The 17,463-nt window shown below is 41.6% G+C and overlaps 1 pseudogene; it reads right to left on the bottom strand.

The window, feature by feature from the left end:
* LOC137562632 (zinc finger protein 850-like) overlaps nucleotides 1-12,175 on the bottom strand; it is a 71,273-nt pseudogene extending 59,098 nt beyond the window's left edge.
* Between the last annotated feature and the right edge of the window lie 5,288 nt (nucleotides 12,176-17,463).

Here is a 17,463-nt window from a genome sequence, read left to right as displayed (position 1 = left end):
TGGCCAGCATCATTGTTTAAATCCTTTTTAGGGAATATCTTTATAAAGAATAAAAGCCTTGCTGAGAATCCCCTATGAAGAGATGGACTAGTCCAAAACCTGTCGCTTCTGTCAGATTTTTACTACCTACTGTAAGTGACAGCAACATAGGAGAAAAGTAATTTATGGCTTATTTTACTTTGGAAAAAACGTACCTCTTATTTGTCTGTTTGCACATATTTTAAATTTTACAATTTTTCACTATAGTGCCCCTTTAAATAGAATACAGAGCGTATTGCAGCTGAGGCTCCACTAAAGAATATTTTCAGCTTATGCTCGGTTTTAAAAATTCTAAAAATATTTATATGTTTGTTTGTTTTTAACAAAAGTGGAATTTCCATTTAATTACAGGTGCCTTAACACTAGGTATTCATTTTTAGTTACAGAACATCCAAAATAATATGAAATATTAAACACTCATACTAACCTTTCTAATATTTTTAAGTTCTCTTGTCCTACCAAAACAATGTTTCCTATGTAGGTATGGGGTCAACAAGATCCCTAAAGGTGTCTACAATTATTCATTCTTATTCATTCAAGTTCATCTTAGAAAAAGATTCCTGCTCTTGGCACACTTGATCATTAGAATCAGACTGACTTGGACACAGCTACAAGGTCATGTGCCTCATAGGTATTCATTTTCAGTTGTTAACACAGAATATCAAAAACAATATACTATCCTTCCTAATATGTTTAAATTCCCCTAATCCTAATTAGGGGCACCTGTTGTTATCTATGACAGGCAAGGGAAGTAAGAGGGAAGTGACAGCTGGGCCAGCCAGCACACTTGCGCTGCAGTTGGGTTTGTAGGTTCATGGAGGGGGAAATCTAAGGTGCCAGGACACCTGTGCCTATAGGCTTCTGTGAGGTAAATCCAGGCCTGCAAAATTATGTAGGTATGGGATCAAAAAGACCCCTAAAGGTGTCTTGTGAGATCTGACACAAAAATGTCTTCAGCAAATCCATTAGCGTCGCCTGAACTCAAAACTTGCTCTCTGCTCTAAAAGATAAGCAACAGCATAATAGCCTTTTAAAAACCATTTCTGTGTTACAGCTGATACAAATCCTGCAACAAATCTGCAGTGTGCCTACTTCCTGCTTTCATGAAAGGAGACTTAGGGTTAACATCCTGTGTTTACAAATTAGCTGCAATTTAGCTTGTCACGGCAGCCAGCTGACACCACTGAGAGATCAAATTACAGTTGATTAGTCACAGATGAGGGAGAATTAGTCAGGCTAAACTCTCTAAATACATGCAGGGTGCATTTCTCCATGTTTTCCTTCTGTCCTGTGAAAGAGTTAATGTCCACTTTAAAATGACATTGTATGGATAGAGATATGGAAGCGGCCATATTTCTTTTTAAACAATACTTGTATGGTTGTATTTTTGGTTTTCTGCCGTTAATGATTAATGCCACAGGAGATCAGGTGTTCTGACTAAAAGTTGAACGAACTAAGCATATGCTGAATGTCTGAAGCCAGAAAGAGCAGCAGAATAGATACGGACATTTCTTAAAGGAGAAAATGGCAGCTTTAATTTGAGATGTATCTTTTACATACTTGAAAATTCTACAAACAGAAAGAAACAACAAACTCACACACAACCATTCGCATAATCTAAAATAAATGTGACTGATCAGAACAGGCCACCATGTTCAGTCCAGATGTCCACAAGGCTTTAGTCATTGGTCCTCTGACTGCTCTGCAGGTAGAAAGCCCATACATAGCACACTACAATGCACTGTGCATTCTGGAACCTGTCTACCATGGCTGGCATGAGGTTCCCGGTGATTTGCACATCAGTATCATTTCAGTGCAGCGTAATATGTTGGCGCTTTATAAATACAATAAATAAAAATAAATAAATATGTGACTGGACCAGATAGGTTAGCCCTCCCTCCCCAAATGTATCAGTTAGCCGTAGAGGCCCATGGCCATGTCATCTAACCACAAGGATATTACTTTCCTCTAAGTCTCTGAGAATCTTATGTTTTCCTATTTTTGTGCTTCCAAGACATCGCTGACTGATTGCTCACTTACTAATAGACCCCCCAACAGGCAACAATGTACTGAGATAATCGATATACTTACAGTGCACAGAATCATGTCACTAACTGCCCATCAAACGAGCACCCACTTTAATACCTACCATTGTCACATTTTACTCTCCTTACCATCATGTTTTGGGATGTGAGAGAAAAACTGTTTTCCCAGAGATAACCAACACAAACATTGGGGAGAACATACAGACAATGTATCTAGGCTGGGAAAATGCTGCACAAAAGAACATCAATCACTACACCTCTGTGCTGCTAAGTGTCTCTCCTAACCTGTTAGTAGAGATGGCCCGAACTGTTCGCCGGTGAGCAGTATTCTTCAAACATCCGCTGTTCGCATTTGCGGCGAACAACGAACATTTGGCGTGTTCGATTCACCCCCTATATATTATCATTGACCCTAAATTTGACCCCTTACCTCACAGTCATCAGACACATGGCAGCCAATCAGCTAGCACCCCCTCCTGGACCCCCAAAAAGCAGTTGCGGTGGCCATATTGGATAAGTTCTCTGTTGGCTGCTGACTGTTAGTGAGAGCAGGGTCAGACTTGCTGCAGATAGATAGGGAAAGCATTAGCTAGGCCTGTGTTCTTGTTTCTCACTTGCTGTGAAAGCATCCCAAACAGCCCTGTTGAGGGCTAGCACATCGGTCTCCTGTGTTTTTTGTGTGTGTGACGCTCCACAGCCCAATGACACCCAGAGCTGTGTGCACACTACTGCTGTGCTGTTGCCTCATTAAGTTGCAGGCACAGAATAACTCCAGTGCATTATTATTTCACTGTATTCTGATAGATTTCATTTCTCTGTCTGTGCCACTCCACAGCCCACTGACATCCAGAGCTGTGCATAATGTGATTTCTGCCCTTTAGGGATTAAAACCCGACCGTCATTTTTGGTGGGATTTGGCATGGATCCCCCTCCGGCATGCCCCTATTCAGATGTTAGACCCCTTGAAACAACTTTTTCATAACTTTTGTGGCCAGAAACAGTCTTTGTAGGTTTTTAAATTTGCCTGCCCATTAAAATCTATGGCAGTTCGCTAGATTCGCCTGTTCATGAACATTTGCGGAAGTTGGCATTTGCCGTTCACAAATGGAAAATTCTATGTTCGCGACATCTCTACCTGTTAGTAGTTTTATTACTATAATAAATAGACACATATCATTATATTGAGCATTATTATGTTGACTTCACATCAACACTTTATTATTATTATGCAATCATTCTACATAGTGATAAGAGAGTGGAAAGGTAATTATTCATATAAAAAGGAACATATGCATATAGAAGCATAGTAGATAGCTCTCTTGCATTACAGTGCTGAGGTTCCAGGCTCAAATCTGGGGTGGGGCAGTATCTGCATAGGGTTTGTATGTTCTCCATTTGTAGTATGGATTTTTGAACACACTTCCCTCTCACATCCCCAAGAAGGTATAGATAAGTGAACTGTTCCCTCCCCAAGTGAATTGGACATTGAGATATTAGACAGTGGCTATTATAATGATTAGCTTTTGAGTTCCTCTAAGGGGCACTTAGTCCCATAACTATAAACTGTCTAAAAAAACTGCTGAACATGTTAGCACAGCGTAATTACAATGCTTGGTGTGATTTGCCTTCTTAAAACAGAAGGAAACTTGCAATAATTCAGCTATAAGTGAACATTTGTGGTTACCCACAATGCACCACTGCTGCATAAGCAAATTATCTCTTTATGCCCCTGAAGTTTCCTTCTGTTTTAAGAAGGCAAACCACACTTAGCATTGCTTTTTAGTAGGAGGGCTTTTCAGTCTCTTTTAGTCCTCTATACTTTCCTAGTGGTTTGGGTGACCCCGAGCTGCTCGGTTGCTCATAAAATCAATTTAAACATTATTTTTATAAAATAATTTGGAAACCAAATTCAGAAGTTAAGGTATTTGCTAGAAAAGGAATATTTATACAACATAAACAAATAGTATGTGACTCAGCCCAGGGGGTACTGACCAAACACTGGCTTTCATAAGAGTTCACTCCAAGAGAGAGCTCTACATCATCACATACAAATGCCTTGTTTATTTACATTCACTAAGGATCCATTCAGTCACTACAGTTCCCCAGTATGTGATGAATGTCTATTTTACATACACATTTCCCCTGAGCTTGTTTGGAGAAAGAACACCTGCAAGTAAACTGAATGAAGAACAGGGGCGTAGCAATAGGGGTAGCAGAGGTTGTGACCGCATCGGGGGCCCATGGGCCAGAGGGGCCCCGAAGTGCCCTCCCTCAACTACAGTATTAGCTCTCTATTGGTCCTGTGCTGGTAATTATCACTTCTATAAATACGTTGAATAATGGCAATCATTAACAAACTATTCCCCATCCCCTTCTTGCACCTCTGACACTGTAGTTGCCATTGGCAGGTTTTGGTGCGCCGTATCAATTGTTATGTATAGAGTGCTTGGGGGGCCCATTATAAAACTTGCATCGGGGCCCACAGCTCCTTAGCTACGCCACTGATAAGGAAACTTATAAGAGGTACAACTTCCTCCTCCTTTCCCCAATGGAAAGCTGTGTCTAATGCCATCTAATGCCATCATTGATGAGTGAAAATGCCAATTTTCTTTTTAGCATACATTTTCATGAACATTATGTTAAATTCATTTTTTTTTTTTAGCAAACATGCCATCAAAAATAAATTTGGGGTTTTGTTTTTTGCATTTTTTGCAAATTTTCGTGGAAAACAAAATTAGATTTTTTTCACGGTAAAAAAAATTGCATTTAAAATATCGTTTTCTGAGCTCTCAGGCTTTTTTTGCGGTCAAATAAAAATACTAGATACTTTTGCAAACATTTTCTGGAAATTGAAAATGCCCTTTTCAATGCAAAAATGACTGAATGCCAGCAAAGAAAAACAAAAGAACACTCTGCATTTAATGTATGCATAGCTCATGCAAGGTAACAAGTAGATTTACATTTCTGGAACAGCTAAGCCTAATAAGGGTGCATATACCCTCACTATAGCTGTCACCTACAGAGATATAAACTTATTCTCTAGGTAGTGATGGACAAACATCATAAAAGAACACTTGCAGATTATAAGTTTTACTGCAAAGCGGCGAGCTCCAATGATGGCAGGCGAACCTCTAAAATCTTCAGGGCATCTCTGCAACCAGGATTTCTTTAAAAAAGGAGTATAAGATGTCCAAATACCCAGACAAAGGCATGGCAGAGGAGGATCAATGGCAAAAAATGCATCAAAAAATACAAATTTTATGTAAACGCTTTTAATTTTTTTTTTTATTTCAATGGCCGCCAAATTAAGCAGTTAATAGCAACGCCCCCATACATGCTAGGATCATCACATTTGCAGGGTATGTTAAGAAGAACAGTGGAAACAAGGGGAAAATGCTCCTAGAGTGAGCTGTTATAACAGAGATGAGGATGCCTGGAGAAGACAGATCAGCAGTAGAGATGGGCGGTGATAACTACTCTATACCCCCACTGCCATGCTACTCTGCATGGAAGGGGCCTGCCACAGACCCCATTATTACCCCTCATACCGTGGCCTCCATGGCTACATCACTGATTGAGCATGTATATACTGTATTCTTTATGTGCGATACAACAAAAACAAAAAACCTCCTCCCCTTTTATTTAAAGTGGAATCCCATTAACATTTAAAAATGTAAAGAAATAATAATATAGGAATCTAATTCCTTTGAATTTAGTAATTATTTTGTTTTTTTATCGAAAAACTTATAGTAAAAATAATTAATTAGAACTTCCCTCCACATAACATCTCTACCTCCTTAAAGGACAACTGAAGTGAGAGCGATATGGAGGCTGCCATATTTATTTCCTTTTAAGCAAAACCAGTTGTCTGGCAGCCCTCCTGATCTATTTGGCTTCTGTAGGGTCTGCATCACACACCTGAAACAAGCATGCAGATAATCTTGTCAGATCGGACAGTAATGTCAGAAACGGCTGATCTGCTGCAGGCTTGTTCCGGGTCTATGGTTAAAGGAATTAGAGGCAGAAGATCAGCATGATAGCCAGGCAACTGGTATTGTTTAAAAGGAAATAAATATGGCAGCCTCCATATCCCTCTTGCTTCAGATATCCTTTAATATTGTTGTCATTGTGAGTGTGTTTTTTGTATTTTTTTTTCATTAATTTATACTTATCCTCTTTATATAATTACATTTTTGTACAAATTTTAGAATATTCTATTCCATTCACTTTCCCTATGCACCCAGCACCTTTAATGCGTTTATACAGTGTGGTTATTATACTGTTATCACACTATTTTGATTTATATATACACTTCCGGGTCATGTTGCCAGTCTCTATAGTAATATACATGACAAGGAAGTGTTACCAAGGAGATATGCAGAAGGAGGAGTGCCCACGGTGCCAATTAAACTAAAGACCAAGGGAAAGTACTCTGCCACAGAGCCTCAGAAGATCTGTAGTGCGCAAAACAGTCATTGCGCAGGCCACCACTCCTATGCTGCCCCACAGCCTCACCAAAAATACCACAGAATGTAATGTCCATGCTTGCTATGAAATAAAGCTATTTACTCTATATAAGCAGTGCTGGATTTACATTTGAAATCTGATTTGCAATTCCAATTTGCAATTCCGATTTTCCCTGGATGCTATCAGAAAAAAAAGACGCAGAAAAAAACGCAGCATGCAGTACTGATTAAAAATCGGAGATTGGAATCGCATGTAAAAATCAATTAAAAATCAGAATCGTATTCGCATGTAGTAGTGTGCAAGAGGCCTAAAGGGACTGACAATGTACATACCTTGATAAAACTTGCATTCTGTGCACACTGCAGGATACTTATCTGACACACCCACAGAGGTGCACAATACAAAGAATTCTACTCTGATGGTACAATGTGCCAGCAAAAATATCTAAATATCACCTGTTTCTGTTTCACATGAATGTTGGAGAGAATGCAGGGGGTCGTGGAACCCTACACATATGGTGTGAATGCCCATATATTCACCCTCTTTGGCACAATATATCAGGTGCAATATCCAGGTTCTCAGGAAACATGTTTACACTATCCACACAACTAGCAGTTTTTTAATATAAGTGTGCCTTTTCTTCCATTGCACTCCCAAAATGTAACGCTTTGGAGGTTACTGTTATAGTTATAGTTGTATTTTTTTTATTATCCTCATTATAAACACAAATTGCCTGTTATGATAACCTGCACTAAGTACAGCTATACAAAAATGTAATGAACTGTTTATTTTTCAAAAGGCATGGAACCAAATTGTAATGCCTTTACATGACCAATGTGTTGTAATTCATGTTTTGTTAGTATGCCAATAAAATATTTGTACCGTATTTTTCAGCATATAAGACACACTTTTTCTCCCCCAAAATGGTGACAAAAAGGCCCTGCTTATATGACAAATTAAGGGAGTCACCATCTTATGAATGCCTACTGATAGGAACCGCTGACCTGCAGCGACATCGTGGACTCCCTGTAATGTCCCCCCGTGTATCTCTGTGTGTCTCTGCTCCCCTGTATATAATTAGCAGCGTCAGGAGCGAGTCTCACCTAATCCATGGCTCCCTGTGTGATCGCAGACCTGCACAGCTCCCCTAGTGTTGGCTTCTGCTGATCGCTTCATCAGCAGAAGCCATTGCTAGTGGAGCTGTGAAGGAGAAAAGGTCACACTGGGTACAGAAAGGGACACACTGGGGACAAGAGGGGACACACTGGGGACAGAAAGGGACACATAGGGACAGAAGACGACACATGGGGACACGGGAGGACACAATAATTTACGGAGAACGACTACAAGATGCTCCTGGAACATGGACACACCAGATTTAGTTTATTTTTTCCCTGTTTTTGCCCTCTAAACTTAGGGGTGTCTTATATTCCATAGTGGCTTATATACCACAAAATATGGTAAGTATCAAGTTCTTTATTGGTTACCCAAACTTCTGATGTTCTGAATTATTTTGAATGTACTATTTTGATGTAAATGTGCTCTCTCCCAGTGTCAGTACCATAGCTGTAAATGTAAACATGCAATATAATCTTCCTAACATCACTTGACCCACATGATATGTATTATGTTACTATATTGTGCAGCTTCCCACCTTAAATGACACCCTCTCTGTCTGGCACCGCGGTACAGAAGGTGCTACTGTAAAATCAATTGGACAGAAATGTCATCATGCCTTTGCTAGGAATTATATATTATACTATATTAATGGTGTCCAATTGATTTTACAGGAGCACCTTCTGTACCAGGCAGAGAGGGGGTAATTTAAGGTGGGAAGATATATATACATTACATTTTTTGTTGCCCCAAGTAGCAAACAATATATGGCCCTTCTCCCCCCTGCAAGTCAGAGGCCCTTCTCTGCATATGCAGCCAAAGGTGTCCCCTCCCCAATAAATATCCCTTCAGTATAGGAAGTTCGTCCAAATTGCACCCCCAGCAAAGACAGTAACATCCAGTATAGTTAGACAAGGTGTCTCCCCAGTTTAAATAGCCACTCCCAGTATAGGTAGCCCAAGGTGTCCTTCCACCAATCCCCCCATATAGGGCATTGGTGTCAGTGGGTACGTGGGTGTATCTATCTTCTTGAAATCAGCATGAGAGCAGCACAAAGTAACCATGTGGCACACTTCAAATGCAGGAAATGAGCAATGACCTCACTTCCACAACAGCAGTGGCCACTGTGACAATCTTTCCTCTGTTTTCATTACTGCTGATCTGAGGTCTGTGTATGAATGATGGGGGGGGGGGAGATGCAGCAGCCATACAAGTAGTAGACAGGGAAGCCCTGGCAGCACGGGAGGCCCCTGCTGTGGCATATATGACGTTTCACCACCACCAAGTTTTTCGGAGCACCCTGCTGCCGCACAAATTCCAGGCCGTGGTAATTACTAGTCCTCCTCTGAGTTGTAGCAACTCAGAGGGAGAAGTAATTTGGGAAGCGGTGATTGCCAGATCCCTGTATTACCCTTGCATAATAACATTATGTCTATGGTGGTGTCCAGGTTAGAGGCAGTGCGGGCACCAAAATGACCTTCTTCACCTGCTGTGGGTGAGCACCTGCTTGAGTGGAGGAGAGAGATGAGGTGGAGCCAGCACTGCAATTCGGGTAATTTATTCAATCAATAAAAGCAAAAGCACTTACAGTCAGCAAGGTCGGATGCAGAGCGGAAAGGTGGGCGCCAGGTCTATGTCCCCCTGCGGATGTCCGTTTCGCGCCGCTGGCGCTTGTTCACCGCAATGGTGAACTCTCCCCATTGCGGTGAACAAGCGCCAGCGGCGCGAAACGGACGTCCGCAGGGGAACATAGACCTGGCGCCCACCTTTCTGCTCTGCATCCGACCTTGCTGACTGTAAGTGCTTTTGCTTTTATTGATTGAATAAATTACCCGAATTGCAGTGCTGGCTCCACCTCATCTCTCTCCTCCCCACAAGTTTGCCTGCTACCTTATAGCCTGTGCACGCTCTTTCAAGGGAATTACTTTGCCACAGTCTTATGCTAGGAGTCGAGTCCAGTCCCCTGTTGTAGTTTTGAGAGTGCTGGAGTCTCATCTTCTCTACCTTCTACCAACGAGCACCTGCTTGAGTCTCCTGGGCCAAGCAGCACCCCTGTACCACCACACACAGATATACCAGTGAAAAAACAGAAAACTAGAGCTATCACAATTATTCAATCAAAAGAATGTACAGGAAGACTGGCACAAGGGTTTGGGCCGCTCTCCCTTCCTCAGATGCTCAGTCTTCTGTCCCAAAACATTTTTGTATGCTCTGTTGATTGAATATATGGGATAAACCAGTTTGGTGAGCCCTGTTTTAGTGTATTTTTTAATAGACAATGCTTTAGCAATCAGTCTAAAGGCCCACTTCAAAGAATAACAATGCAAACAATATTTCCAGCAAAGCAAAATACTGAAGAAATGTCAGGTTTTATTGAATTAAACTTAAAACACATTAACAGATCAATCAATGAGCAGATAAAATCACATGCATGCAGACTATAGTAACTCCCCCCACCATTAGTCACAAAGACGAAAATAAATCAACTTTAAAATTACATCATTTTCTTAAACCACACACCTCTGTACACATATAGAAATCATAGATAATCACATTCAATGAATGCAAAGTAACCAATTGTAAGATACATTTACAGATAATAAACATAACCTTCTGGGCGGGATGCCTGACTCTGTGCAGGGCAAGAAAAATGGGCTGAAAGTGGTATACCCGATGCAGTGCCAGGCATACCATCCAGGAGCCCTCCTCTGCCCATGTTTGTCCTCCTCTGCCCCCCAATTATCCTCCACTAACCCCCCCCCCCCCCCACTCCCATGTGTCCTCTTGTGTACTATGAGAAGCAGCAGCATGGCTCACCTAATCAATGGCTCCAGCTGCAATCACAGACCTCTCCTTTCCTTCACTGCACCTCTAGTGCCGGCTTCACAGCAGATTGCAGCTGTAACTGTTGATTAGGTGAGCCATGCTGCTGCTTTGCATAGTACACCTTAAGGGGGGGAGTGAAAGGACAAATGGGGGTTAGCAGAGGATAAACAGGGGGGCAGAGGAGGACACACAGGGAAGAGGAGGACACATGGGAGACAGAAGGGGATACACTGGAGACAGAAGGGGACAGAAGGGGTTATGAAAATAAATTGGATCACTCCATGCACAGAAATGCACCAGAAACTGAATTCCAGGGAGGTTAAAGGACCACTATCGCAAAAAAAAAAGTAAGTACACATGCTTATTAGAAGTACAATAGCTGTCGCTAACAGTAGGTAATATAAATCTGACAGACCTGACAGGTTTTGAACTATTTCATCTCCTCATGTGGGATTCTCACTATCTCTTTTATTCTTTACAAAAGCATTTGCTAGAAAGGAGATACGCATAGATGCTGACCAGCCTCCCTACCTGAGCACCTGCCATCCAGTTAGTGCTTTTGAAAAACATAAGATTCCCCTATGAGGAGATGGATCCTCTGTCAGATCTGTTAGATTTTTACAAACTACTGCAAGTAACAGTGGCAGGAAAAATATTTTTAAAGGTATTTTACACTTTGAAAAATGCACATTTTATAAATATGCATACACATGGATTTCATTTTTTGTATGATAAAGGTCATTTAATAGTAAGTAAAACACTGATTAGATGGATTTCCTTATAGAATTACTGTCTATTATGCAAAAAATGTAAAAGTATATTTAGTAATCAGTTAGGTTTTAGTGTACTAGCTGATTAAAGTTCACCTCATCTGCAGTTTTTTGTAATAAATCACCATAAACATGCACTTTCTGTGTATACTGCACATAGTTTCTGAAGCTATATAAGCTTCTGAAATGCATATTTAAAAAAGAAACTTTTATAATTAAAAGTAATATTCCCGTGATATTACATCAAAAATGTTCAATGACATTAGTTCACAGGCTCACAACCACTCACTCATGTATCTTCTGATGACTTCTCAGATGGAACTGGTGTGAGAAACTTTTGCCACATTCTGAGCAACTAAATGGCTTTTCTCCTGTGTGAGTTCTCTGATGGTAAGTAAGACTTGGCCTTCGTGTGAAGCATTTGTCACATTCTGTACATTTAAATGGCTTTTCTCCTGTGTGAGTTCTCTGATGCTGAGTAAGATTTACCTCCCTTGTGAAGCATTTGTCACATTCTGTACATTTAAATGGTTTTTCTCCTGTGTGAGTTCTCTGATGCTGAGTAAGATGTGCCTCCTGTGTGAAGCATTTGTCACATTCAGTGCATTTATATAGTTTCTCTCCTGTGTGAATCCGGAGATGAATGTTGAAGTTTTTTTGCGTTCTGAAGGACTTCTCACATTCAGAGCAAGAAAACGGCTTCTCTCCAGTGTGAATCCTCTGGTGAGCTAAGAGGCTTGATTCTCTGGTAAAACATTTCCGGCATTCAGAGCAAGAAAACGGCTTCTCTCCAGTGTGATTCCTCTGGTGAGCTATGAGGGTTGATTCTCTGGTAAAACATTTCTGGCATTCAGAGCAAGAAAATGGCTTCTCTCCTGTATGGATCTTCTGGTGTTGTATAAGGAATGACATTTGAGTGAAAGATTTGTCACATTCTGAACACAAATAATTCCTCTCTCCAGTATGAATCCTCAGGTGTGCTGTGAGGCTTGATTTCACAGCAAAGCATTTCTGACATTCAGAACAGGAAAAAGGTTTCTCTCCAGTATGAATCCTCTGATGATCTTTCAGGCTTGATTTCACAGTAAAACATTTCTCACATTCAGGACAAGAAAATGGCTTCTCCCCGGTGTGACTCCTCTGGTGTCTAATAAGATGTGATGGATGAGTGAAGCTTTTCTCACACTCTGAGCAGTGATGCGGCTTGTCTCCTCTGTGACTCATCATGTGCTGCTGGAGATCCACTTTGTTGTCAGATATTTTCAGAGTAGAGCAGGAATTCAGCTTTTTATCACACCTGCAATTAAATAATTGTATGTTATTTTTACACATTTTAGGCAAAGTACGAAACGTCTGTTTTTATTACGTACTTTGTCTCTCTCCTCTCCTGTTATGTCTGCAGCTCTTTTTCTCTTCCTTACTTTAGTTTTTCAGTAGTGCTCTCTAGTCTGTGCCTCTGCTTTGCTTTGTCAGCCTCACCAATGGCTGGTCTCTTCTTTAGTCTCTGACTCTATTTTCTCACAGAAATCATGCTTATTTCTTGCTGCAGTAGAGCATTGTATCATGACTCTAAACTTATTTTTTTCTGCATCATGGCTTTTCAGGCCCCTCCCCCTCACTAGCCTTGAGGCAGGGAACACACTTGACTGTTTAAGTGCTCGTTTTCTGCACAGAAAAACTGAGAACTCATGTTAATCAATGGGCTAGTTCACACTTAATATGTTGTTCGCACGCAGAAAAAAACCTGACATTCTGCATGATGACTCCGCACATTTTGTCAGTTTTCTCTATCAATTACATCAGCTGCTATGAAAAAACGTGCACGTTTTCCTGCATAGAAACACACTTGGGGCTTGATTCACAAAGCAGTGCTAACTGTTAGCACGCCTGTGAAAACCCCCTTAGCACGTCTAAACAAGCTTTTCGCGCATAAAACTTTACCCGCGCAAAACTTTATGCGCGTAAGACTTTACGCGCGTACCGCACAGAGCACAGGGCGCTCCGTGCAAAGTGCCCATTAAAGCCAATGGGACTTAGCGTGCGTAAACCTTTGCGCGCGTAAAACTTTGCGCGCGCAAAGTTAGTGCGCGATCTGATTGAGAAATCCGGTGCTAACCTACTTAGCACCCTGGTTAGCGCGTCTAAAGACTTTAGACGTGCTAAGTAGGTTAGCACCGCTTTGTGAATCAAGCCCTAGGTGTGCAGAAAAAGTATGCAGAAAAAACGCGCACAGAAAACTGAAAGACAAGTGTGTTCCCTGCCTCAACTGCCAAAAACCAACTGCCAATTTCCCCTGCACACATCCAACTTTTCTCTCCTCTTTCCTGCTCATGGGCTCCCCCTGGCAGCACCTGAAGGCTCCTTCACAGCAGCAATTTCCACAAATAGTAAATATCAGCATGCATGCACCCATCATCATCATCACTAGCCTCACTGACAGCATAGGTATGCAGCTGTTACAGTCAAAGTGTGAAAAAAGCAGGCATTCTATACAGAACCGGGTATTCTACACTTTGTCTGAACGATTTCAGGCATTCTATAGCATGCCTAGGCAACGTACGTAATGAAACAGACATTTCGTACTTTGCCTAATCGCTTCAGGCATTCTAAAGAATGTCTGATTTTGTACTTTACCTGTAACATATATATATATATATATATATATATCTATATATATACAGTATATATATATATATATATATATATATATATCCTACTAATATAATAAATGGGAAAGTTCGGATGTTTGGATGTTTGGATGGTTGGATGTTTGTTACTCGATCACGCAAAAATGGCTGAACGGATTTGAATGAAATTTGGCACACACATAGTACATTACCTGGAATAAAGTATAGGATACTTTTTATTCCCATAACCAAAAAGGGGGCGGAGACAAATACAAATTTCACTGGAAAATGTAAACTGCAGCCATTCTTACACTGTTAATGGTAGGGTTCCCAAACTTTGCACAGTTGGTTACTGGGTGACAGGCATTCATATTCAGAAAAGTGGATGGAGTCTATAAAAGCCAATCAAAATTAACCTATTGATTTTCAAAGGGAATATTTACGCTGCTGCCATTCTTGCACTGTTAATGGCACAAGCCTCAAACCTGGTACAGTTGATCGTTGGGTGACTAGGGTTCAATTTCAGAAAGGGGGTGGAGCCACAAACAGCCAATTAGATTTGTTTCATTTCAATCCAAATTATTGATGCCAAACACCGCAAAGATCACAAACTTGGTAATTGATTAATTTGTGTGTTAGGGTTAGAAAAGTAGGCACAGCCAACACCAGCCAAATACATAAGCGGGCAACGCCGGGTCATAAGTGGGCGGAGACAAATACAAATTTTACTGGGAAAATGTAAACTGCAGCCATTCTTACACTGTTAATGGTAGAGTTCTCAAACTTTGCACAGTTAATTACTGGGTGAATGGGATTAATATTCAGAAAAGGGGGTGGAGCCTACAAAAGGCAATCAAAAATTACCTATTGATTTTCAAGGGGAATATTTACATTGCTGCCATTCTTGCACTGTTAATGGCACAAGCCTTAAACCTGGTACAGTTGATCATTGGGTGACAGGGGTTTAAATTGATAAAAGGGGGTGGAGCCACAAACAGACAATCTTATTTGTTTCATTTTAATGCAGGTTATGGATGCCAAAAACCGCAAAGCTCACAAACTTGGTCATTGAGTAATTGAGTAATTTTGTGTTAGGCTTAGGAAAAGTGGGCGCAGCCAACACCAGCCAAATATATAATCGGGCAATACCGGGTCATCAGTGGGCGGAGACAAATATACATTTCGCTGAGAAAATGTAAACTGCAGCCATTCTTACACTGTTAATGGTAGGGTTCTCAAACTTTGCACAATTGGTCACTGGGTGACTGGGATTAATATTCAGAAAGTGGGTGGAGCCTACAAAAGACAATCAAAATTCACCTATTGATTTTCAAGGGGTATATGTAATTGCTGCTATTCTTGCACTGTTAATGGCACAAGCCTTAAACCTGGTACAGTTGGTCATTGGGTGACTGGGGCTCAAATTTAGACAAAGGGGTGGAGCCACAAACAGCCAATCAGATTTGTTTAATCTCAATGCAAATTATTGATGCCAAAGACCACAAAGCGCACAAACTTGGTCATTGAGTAATTGTGTGTTAGGGTTAGAAAAAGTAGGCGGAGCCAACACCAGCCAAATACATACCCGGGTAATGTCAGGAAATCAGTGGGTGGAGAAAAATACAAATTTCATTGGGAAAATGTAAACTGCAGCCATTCTTACACTGTTAATAGTAGGGTTCACAAACGTTGCACAGTTGGTCACTGGGTGACTGGGATTACTATTCAGAAAGTGGGTTGAGCGTACAAAAGCCAATCAAAATCCACCTATTGATTTTCAAGGGGAATATTTAATTGCTGCCATTCTTGCACTGTTAATGGCACAAGCCTCTTGCACTGTTAATCACCTGTACCTGGTACACTTGGCCATTGGGTGATTTGGGTTCAAATTCAGAAAATGGGTGGAGCCACAGCCAATCAGATTTATTTTATTTCAATGCAAATTATTGATGCTAAAGACCGCAAAGCTCACAAACTTGGTCATTAAGTAATTGTGTGTTAGGGTTAGGAGAAGGGGGCATGGCCACTGGCGTAACAATAGGGGATGCGACCCCTGCTGCCGTGGGGGGGTCCGGGGCTTCCCTAGAGCCTGCTCATGGACTTTTGTGAGGCAGGAGGGGTCGCAGCATAAGAGGAGAGCGTGCCCACAAATCGGTGGGGAGGGGGGACATTCCCCCCCCCCCTCCCTCACCTCAGGCTCTCCTCTCTGTGATCCCCCTCCTGCAATTATTGGTGGCATCGGGCAGCGGTGGCAGGCAGGCTGAACACATACCTCCTTCTCGCCGGAGGTCTTCCGATCACTAAGTGCTTCATAGAATTTCCTGTGTAAACAGGAAGTTCTATTAAGCACTTAGTGATTGGAAGACCTCCGGCGAGAAGGAGGTATGTGTTCAGCCTGCCTGCCGCCGCTGCCTGCTGCCACCAGTAATTGCAGGAGTGGGAGCGCAGAGAGGAGAGCCCGAGGTGAGGGAGGGGGGTATGTCCCCCCCCTCCCCACGATCTGCGGCCACACTCTCATTTTATGCTGCGACCCCTCCTGCCCCACAAAAGTCCCTGAGCGGGCCCTAGGGAGGTGGTAGGGGGGGGCCGGATTTTTTTATGCAGGGGGGCCCGGAGATTTCTAGGTACGCCCCTGAGCGGGGCCAACACCAGCCAAATACATACCCGGGCAACGCCGGGCGTCCAGCTAGTATATATATATATATATATATATATATACAGTATAATACAAACCGAGGAGCGTGCAGGAGACCAAGGACACTGGGAAGAGAAGAGGAAGGCTCTATAGAACCCAGAGCCTTCCCTCTCCTTAGATAAGTATCTGTTTTTTGTTTTATTTTACACTTCAGATTCACGTTAAAGGGGAACTGAAGTAAGAGGTATATGGAGGCTGCCATATTTTTTTCCTTTTAATCAATACCAGTTGCCTGGCAGCCCTGCTGGTCTATTTCTCTGCAGTAGTATCTGAATAACACCAGAAACAAGCATGCAGCTAGTCTTGTCAGATCTGACATTAATGCCAGAAACACCTGCTCTGCTGCATGCTTGTTCAGGGGCTATGGCTAATAGTATTAGAGGCAGAGGATCAGCAGGAGGGCCTGGCAACTGGCATTGCTTAGATGGAAATAAATATGGCAGCCTCCATATCCCTCTCACTTCAGTTGTCCTTTAAGTTATAAAGAAAAGTCTTCACAGCCTGAACACAAGAACAGATACAATATGATCTCATAATAGGATTACTTTTACACAGTAAAAACAAAACATTATCTAGATGTGTGCATTGAGGCCCTGTCCACAGTGCTTAGTTGTGTTGCATAATAATTCAGCATGTCGGTTCCCTGCCCATACACACGGATGTTCACTCGGATTCTGCGGAACTGAAATCTCCACATTTCCGGTCGGTAATCGTAATTTTTTATCAGAAATTGGAAAATGGAATTCCGATTTACCGCAACTAAGTCATTTTAGCCCAATCACAGAACTCAGAAGCATCAGACAATGCAGAATTGTTCCGCAAAAATTGGATTACCGAAGTAATTTTAGATTTTTTAATTTTTTTGCATTCTCTGATGC

The sequence above is a fragment of the Hyperolius riggenbachi genome, chromosome 3, assembly GCF_040937935.1.
Source record: "Hyperolius riggenbachi isolate aHypRig1 chromosome 3, aHypRig1.pri, whole genome shotgun sequence".
NCBI classification, from domain to species: Eukaryota; Metazoa; Chordata; class Amphibia; order Anura; family Hyperoliidae; genus Hyperolius; species Hyperolius riggenbachi.
This window is presented reverse-complemented; position numbering and strand designations above follow the sequence as displayed.